Source organism: Drosophila suzukii, chromosome 3 (genome assembly GCF_043229965.1).
Source record: "Drosophila suzukii chromosome 3, CBGP_Dsuzu_IsoJpt1.0, whole genome shotgun sequence".
Taxonomy (NCBI): domain Eukaryota; kingdom Metazoa; phylum Arthropoda; class Insecta; order Diptera; family Drosophilidae; genus Drosophila; species Drosophila suzukii.
In genome coordinates, this window is record NC_092082.1 from 9,531,453 (window position 1) to 9,540,090 (window position 8,638).

General features: G+C 37.1%; 1 protein-coding gene across 18 annotated transcripts in view; it reads right to left on the reverse strand.

The window, feature by feature from the left end:
• Positions 1 to 2,892, reverse strand: part of LOC108012947 (uncharacterized) — an 84,126-nt gene extending 81,234 nt beyond the window's left edge. For 2 of the 18 annotated variants that reach the window (XM_070995833.1, XM_070995825.1), the window contains exon 1: positions 44 to 367. The gene's annotated coding sequence lies outside the window, so the exon portion shown is untranslated. Of the gene's footprint in view, positions 1 to 43; positions 637 to 2,684 lie in introns of those variants that run through there. The other 16 variants (XR_011604012.1, XR_011604011.1, XM_070995820.1 and 13 more) reach the window with 16 other exon arrangements.
• Positions 2,893 to 8,638: the final 5,746 nt, after the last annotated feature.

Consider the following 8,638-nt stretch of genomic DNA (forward strand, 5'->3'; position numbering starts at 1 on the left):
TGGAAGAAAATACGTATTTATTTGGTTTAATGTGAATGCTTACCGTCTGTTACAATTTGGCGCTGCTTAATCCAATAATAACGCCAGCCAATTGCCAAAGTTGGCTCCAGAGTGCCGCCCAAAACCCTCCTAATAAACACCGCTCCCCCTTGCCCTACCACACACTGTTGCACTTTCTTATTGCACTTTCACCGCCCCCAAAATGAAGTGTGGGTGTGTGTGTGTGTGTTAGTGAGTGGGTGAGAGTATCTGTGTGTGCGGGGTTCTCGGGGTTAACGGTTTTTTTTTGGAGGAGCGCGAAAGCGAACGCGTCCGCCGAGAACCGGCGTTTTGTAAGCGCACCATCGGCCAACTGAAACTGAAACTGAAAATGAAACAGCAACAGAAGCAGCGAAGCAGCCGCAAAACGCTAAACTTTACGCAATGATCATCGGAGGCGGCGCCTTTTGTTTTTGTTTTTCTTTCATTTTGCTTTTTTTTTTCTTGTATTCCGTTTCATCAGTCTACATTTTCACATCTTTGGCACCGCCGCGAAGAAGAAGCAGCGGCAGCGGATCGCCAGCGCCGGAATGTATCTGTATCCGCGGACGGGCGAGTGCGTGGATTCAGATACAATCTAGCACACTGGCGGCCGGAAAAAAGTGCAGTGCCAAGCGTCTCTTGCAACAAAAAAGGGAATATAAGACGAGTTTCCAAATATTTGTATTCCATGAGTGGCATTGCTATTGATTGTTGAAATAAAACGCTAAAGGATCTTATCATTGGCTTCGAAGTTTATCACGCATACGTAGTGTTGCCTTTCATCAAAAGTATGTAAGTGTCAAAATATCTAAACTAAGTGGTATTAATTTTAACAAAGCATTTCTTTTTTGTTTTTCCTTATTATAAATCAATAAGTTGAGATGGCTATAAATGAGAAAACGTTTTTTTTTTGAATAAAATCTAACATACATACGTGTCGTATGAGTAATTTTTTTAATTGAACGAAACTTTGACACCATTTAGGTGTTACTAAAACTTAGAAAATCTAAAAACTGTGAACAGTATACATCTTTTAAAATTGTTTATGTTAAGATCAATTTTGACTAAAAATGTTTCTCAGTGCTGAACAAATTTACTGTGAATTTATTAAATTTTCAAAATTGAAATTTAGTTTGAAACTAAAAATGCACTCAGAAAGTAAATAAATTTTACGAAAACGTTTGCTTAAATAAATCAATTTGGTGTGCATTTCAAACAGCAAAAAATATAACGTATTTGTTTTTAAATGGTTTTCTTTTAGGAATAGAAATATTTTAAGTATACCTCACAAATAATGTCAATAAATTGTAGCCAAAAATTGCAAGAATGTATTGCGAGTAAAATTGTAGATAAATTTGCAGCCAGAAAACGAGAGTTCAATTAATTAAAATGATTTATATGCAAAAGCCGAACCGCTTACGCACTTGCACATATGGATGAGTGACTTTTATTACCTAATTAACAAGAATGATGGCATTAAATTAAAATACATTGAAGCGCATTTGGCAGATACTCAAAACGAAAACACAATCACCACCTTGATGAGCAAGGCATTGACTTCGAATTCAAAGAGGATTAGCATGGTGAAAAGTTCAAAAGCAAAGCATTGAGGATGAAAAGCTGTCTAAGACACCCACAATATTGAGGGGTGATTCGGGAGACACCTTTTGCCAGCCACCACTGTTAGTTGGCCACATATTTAGACCGCTTTTCCCCACCCGCCAGCTAGAACAAAAACAACAACAAACACACACACATCGAGTAGTTTCAAAAGAGAACAGCAGGAAAAAATGAATTATATATAAAAAATATTCGGTCGCCGTCGATGAGCGACAAGATGGAGACAGCGGCAGCGAAAGATGGATAGATACATTCGTATCTATAGGTATAGATTGTATATGCAGGTCTTATGGCCCGACTATTACAGCACTTTTACTGCCACCCTCCCCCAGCACGTCTCTAATATTCTATTTTTGAGAGTAGTTCTTCGTTTTTTTCCTGTGTTTTTTATTTTCTTTTTTAATTTTATTTATTTGATTTTCGTTTTGGCTTTCCACGTCCTCGCCAGCGATGTCAGCTCAACACACAGAACAGCAGAACAGTTTTTCTCCCGTTTTTTGGGAAGCAATTTTCCCCCACGAAAATAGCAGAAAGAGTCCATATAGAAAATCGACGGGAAAATGGGAAGAAATGCGCTTAAAATGTCATTTAATTGTTTCACTTGCAGCAAACGGTTTTTTCTGTATTTTGGTTTTTCAGTTTTTGGTTTTGCGCTTTTTGGCTTTTTGGTTTTCTCGCGGTTGAAGTTGATTTCATTTGCCAGCCTTTACGGCTCCACTTTTTAATTGTGCTTTAAATGCTAATTAGCTTTTGTGCATGCTGGATGCAAATTCAACGCGCGAGCCCACAAATATATATATCCATGCAGATAAATATATATATATATAGAGTATATCGGTTGGTTTTACTTTAATGCATTTTATTTAATTAATTTTTGATGGCCCGCTCGCGACGGGGAGTTTTTCATATTTTTTGCATTGTGCGGTGGCCACCACTATTTGTTGGTGACACATTTTCTGGCATTTATTTTTGGCTTTTGGTGGCGCCTCGCGTGCAGTCCACAAATTACACTATACGGCCACAGAAAGCTGCACCTGTCGTACCGGACTCGCAATTTTGATTACCGGACTCTCGCTGATCTGGGGAAAACTCAGGAACTCAGAGATGTGGTGACCACGTTCGCGACCACGGTGCGAATTATTATTGTTACTCGCCGCTCAACGCAAGTCGCTGCCACTGGCCGTCGACGGAAAAGTTCGCGAAAGCAGCAAAAGTTGCTCTTGCTCTAGTTGCTTTTTTATATCTTCCATGGAAAATGGGCTATGATGATGATGACACCCCATTGAGTCAGTGTGTGTGTTAGTCTGGGACCCTCCCCTTATCCAAAAAGATATAGAAAATTACGCCCACTCATGGCTGATTATAAATTACCCTCGGCCACTGGGCTAATCACATATGTATGCCTCTGTTCTGCTCTTTAATACAGAACACAATATAAAAAAAAAATATTCCACTTCAAGCCAAGAAGCGCTATTCCGAAAAGCCATAAATATTCAGCTCTGCTGTGTGTGTGTGCTAAACCATCTAATTAACAAGAAAACAACGATTCGATATATGTACAACATTTCTCCACCTTTTCGCACACACAGTCACACACAAGAGACCAATTTTTATATGCATCTTTTTCTAAATATTGAACATTTATTTTTGGATTTTTGGAAAGCCATTGAAAGCAGTTCTTATGCCCTGCTAAAAGCTGCGGGTTATACTGACTAGTTGGGGAATATTTAGTTATTTACATTTCATATTTTTTCATAGCATACTTTTGGCAGCACAAACTGGGCTTAGATTGGTTTTCTATTTGCAGTCGATTGAAGCGAAACCGCACACAATTGATATTTCTGCACAGAAACAAAAAGGGGATTACTTATTTATTTGATACCTGAAATAGTCATAGGTTTTCTTTCATCAGTACGATTTAATACTCAACCAAACAATAACATTCTTCATAGTTGGGTACACTAAAGATATTTGAGTATCAAAACTAGGGGGAATTTATAGACTCAAACATTTGTTTAGTTGTAATAGATTTTAAAGTAGATTGTAAATTTAAAAAAAATAATAAGTTGTTAGGAACAAGATTAAAAAGGTTTTTAGGAAACATGAAATCAAAAAAAGTAATTAAAAAGTAGATTTAAGATTATTAGAAATTTATAAACGCCTCAGAACAATATTTGATATTTTTATCAAATTTTTCGAAGGTAATTTAGTTTAAATAAATAAATTTAAGAAGCATAAAAGTGACAAAGAACTTTTTATTTTAGATATAAAATATATTTGTGTGTTTTTTCTTAGCAGCAATTATTTACTTAATATTTTTTCCAGTGTGATATTCGAGCATGGCATTAGACAGGCGTCTATTGGCACACGTTTCGATATTTGTTCGTTATCCCGCTCATTGTTTGTGGTTGGAGTATTTTTAGTTTTCATCTGCTTATATTTTTGGAAAATTTGTTTTCCCATCAAGAGCAGAAGCAGATTCGGCAGATTCAAAAACTTAGCGCTGCCATTTTGTTGTGCACTCTGCAATTTCACAAGTTCATGTGCTTTCGGTGCGCTCAAGCACAACAATTAGTGCATTCAATGGATCTCGCCATCTCTCACCTGTCTGCTACCTATCCCCTCCACCCCTTCACCCCTCCACCCCTCCACCCCTCCCCCTATTAACCCCTCTGTGCCCTCCTGCTCATGTCAGCGAAACTTAACCCATGCACAAAAAGCTCCGCTGCAGAGCACCTGACAGGAAACTAAGCTGCCTGTATTTCACGCTAGAAAGCCAACAAAAAATAATATGTTTAATGTTTGTGAATGATTAATGGCACATTAGAATTGAAATTGTTTTTGGCCACGGCAGCAGCAGCAGCAGCAGCCGTAGTAGCAACAGCAGCAAAAGAATCCGTATCCAAACCCGAACACGAATCCGTATCTGAATCCGAATCCAAAGCGCAGCGGAGCACTGTATACATTGCTATAATGTGCAAATATTTATATCCCCCCATATAGTATGTGCTCTTGGCTGCTGCTAGCTGAGTGGAACAGGTGAGTGTTTATAATGTATCGCATATGCATGGCCAAGTGCGGAAAAGAGGCAAAAACCAGGCAGAAGATACACAGAACATCGAGTGAGTATGTGCCCATATAATATAGTGGCACGTACACCAAAGAAAATTATTTTAATCCAAGCTGCACGGGGGATCTTATTTTTAAGGAAAATTTAAGAAAATGATTAACGACTTTATTTGTGATTTTATTCAACATGTAATATGATTTTATTCAAAAACCTATATGATATTCACAAGGTTTTCATCATTAGTCATTTCACATAGTAAACTTGATTTGTCAAATATGTGGGTTTAAAACTACAATTGAGAAAATTATATCTTTCATTAATAATTTTAAAACTAAGATTAACAAAAATCTATTCATTTAAAAAAATTATAAAAATAATTTTAGTTATGTTAGTGGATATCTTTACTTTGTGAAATGTCTCATGATGAATAACTTGTGAATATTGTTTAGGTATTACAATGAACGAGTTTTCTTAATCTACAAATCTATTCAACCTTTTAATCTTATTTTATTCTACATAGAATAGTCTTATATTAGAAATGGGATGACTTTCACAAGCTATTCATCACTAGTCATTTGGGACACATGAGATCATTTGGTGCCGTGTAGCACACCATACCTAGCGATACCATCTCCCCAAGTATTTGCTTAGTCGTGTGTATTATTTTGGCTGCCAAGTTCCGTGCGGCTGTGGGTGTCCTTGGGGGCCCCCAATGCGTTATGATGGAAAATGGAAGATGGAAGAGCGGCCCCCAGTCGATGCCGGCAAACCCCAATTCAAGTTAAAATCCAAACGAACTTTGCCAAATTGCGAAAGCCACAAAACCAAAACATTTCGTCGCCTGATGTTGAAGTTCCTTTCCTTTCCTTTTCCATCGTGGCAAAGGAGGAGGAGGAGGTCCAGGTCCCCAAAGATTCGGTAATACCCCCAGCACATCCGCCCAAAATAGAGACCCCCCTCCAAAAAGAGTTGGCAGAATTTCTTAATAAACTTTAATGACTGCGGGTGTCCCGGCATGTGCTTGTCACTTTGGCTCTGGGTGCAAGTGCAACTTTGATGGACTCGGGTTACCTATGGACCGGGTCCTCTGCCACCTGCTCATTGTTGCCAACTCGGGGCTTTTCTAGCCACAACTGGCTGTTCTCCAGGTTCTAAACAACATATTGCTTAATTTGGCAACTGGCTGATGTATGTTATTATTCAAAAGTATGTAACTTCGCTACACTTTTGGAAATAATTTAAAATCAAATTTAATATACGAGTATATATATTTTCCCATTTTTTTCTTTGCTTTTAATAATTTTTGGCGCAGGGGAAAACAATTTCAGGAAAATAATAACCCACAAAATATTCCAAAATATTTGATTTTGCTAATTAATAAATATCAAAATGAACCAACTTGTGCAAATATAATTTCATGTTTGTGTCATATTTTGAAAGGCAAAATAAAACATCAACTACGTTGAAATATTTATCGACAAATATTTACTTTTTCGCCAAATATTTCTATTTAATTCGCATGAAAATAAATATGAAAAGCTACATTTGACATTGTCATTGGACCAAAAACAAATTTTAACATGCGATTTGACTTGTTGCTGTGGATTTTAGGCAGCTTAGCTAGAGGGATTTGGTTTATTAGAATTGAACTTAGCAAATAAGTGTTTGCTTTTTGTTTACATAGCTATTTTTTTATTGGCTTAAAAGATATGTTTGCCTTGTTACTAGGCCGATTTGGAGAAATTGAAGATTTATAACTTTAGATAAATATATGCTTAAGATATTTTTGTAGCTGGTTCAAGTTAGAACGGTTAGACATTCATTCTTTATCCAAATTAAAAATTTTTAAAATATTTCTTGCTACAAATAAACTTAGTTTTAGACAAATTTAAAGTATACTTTGTATTTCGTTTAATATTTAAAAAGTATATATAATTGGTGGCACCTCTCTGGCTTTCAACTGCTGGCACCTCGAATTATGCAACGACTTGTCGGCGGACTATTTTGAACTCCCTCTTGGCCAAGTTGGGAACTGCTGGCCAACCGCCACGCCGCATCCTCGAAGATGGCCGTTTCAATTTCGCCTATAATTTACTTGACCATCACGTAGCAGAGTCACGCATGCCGATGGGAAGTGGGTGTCTATGGGGTGGTTGTGGGTTCGTTCTGGAGTTCCGTGGCGGTAAGGCCGTGCAACAAGCTCTGGGGGTCATTGGGTGGCCGCTCATGCATTACTTATGAAACGACTCCGGTCCGATACAAGGTATCTTAGTTGCCATTGGCGGCATGTTCTCAGATACTAAATTGGAAACATCCCAATCAAATTCAAATCAGAAAGGCATTCATTTGCATGCGGATTGACTTTCCAGATAGATATGCCTATCTATTATGCATATAATTGCACTGGGATATCCATCTTTCGGCGCCGAATTGGGAAAACTAAGTTGATTTTTTGGGGGTGGGGGGTGCAAATCGCCGGGGGAGCGATCCTTAAATTTTCTTTAACGACTTCGATATGCACCTTTATGGAACTTTTGGGAACTATGTGACTTACCAAAAACTTTGCAATGGGGCAAAATGTTTGACTGTAAACTGGCTCTACTTTTCCAGTTGTTTTCCGCTACAAGTTGTGAAATATTAAGGTATTATGAAATTCAGCGCCAGAAAGCAAAGCAATAATAATCAATAAAGAAGAAAGCTTTTTGAGCTCAAAAGGAAATTTTCGTTTTTCATCAAAATAAACTGCTCTTTGCTACCATGATTTTGTGAGCGAATTTTAAAGAAAGCAAATACCATTTCTCTCTTGTGATCGAAAATTATATTTTACTTACAGAAATCTCCTTATAAAGATGTTCAAATTATTAGAATTATTATTTGAAAATTATTTTAAGGCAATACCTTGATTGTATCCATAGATATTCAATGCATTTCGGTGAATTTACGGCGAAATGGTAATTCGGAATATCCCTGGAACACTTCCCCTCATCATCCATATGCATGTCTCTCCATAGTGAGACAAACGTCCATGACTCCTTCGACTTGGCCAGGCCATGGGCAATGACTTTTTTATACGACTGCGATGCGGTTTTCGCCGTTTAATGGTCTTGGCCATAAAAAAAGACCGGAACCCTCGTAACAATCCATTCCCTCCCCCCGCCCAGACCAACATCTGCAATCGTTTTATTTAACTGCTGACTTGTTTGCGCAAATTAACACATTTATTTACACCACAATTTGTTGCTTAAATATTTATAGAAAGCAGAGACGATGTGCCGCCAGAAAAGCAAATTGAGCAAGGGCAGTAACATTAAAAATTTTTCGTTTATTTCATATACAATAAGTACATCCAGATAAACATACATATACATATCCAAGTCCATACAATACACATATACATAGAGGCATATATATCCGAGCAATACATATGCAGAGACGATTTTCTTTGTAATCATATCACACACACAAACGATATGGCACGCACACTGGCTCGCATGCAGCATAATTGAGAGTAAATTAGCGCTATACTTGTATATAGGAATCGCTCAGCCCGGGCGCAAGTTATCCTCCTTCTCGTCCTATATTCATTACTATCTATTACCCCATCAGAGCACTCAGAAAAAAATATGGAACTAAAAAGAAAGAGACTTTTGCTTTTACAAAAATGCTATCTGAATCATATATCATATATCATATATCATATCCTAAAAGTTTTCAAGGTTTCGATTGAAAAGAATACTTAAAAATAAAACCATTAAAAAGAAATATTACTAAGAAAGGTTATGATAATAACATTTTAAAGTTTTTTAGACAAGTATGGATAGGTTTTGCATCTATTTGTAAGGAAATATGGTATAGAACGAGTTCATATTATTTCTTCTCATCATATTATCCACAGGTTATAAGTTTTATTTTGGGACAACTTAAGTT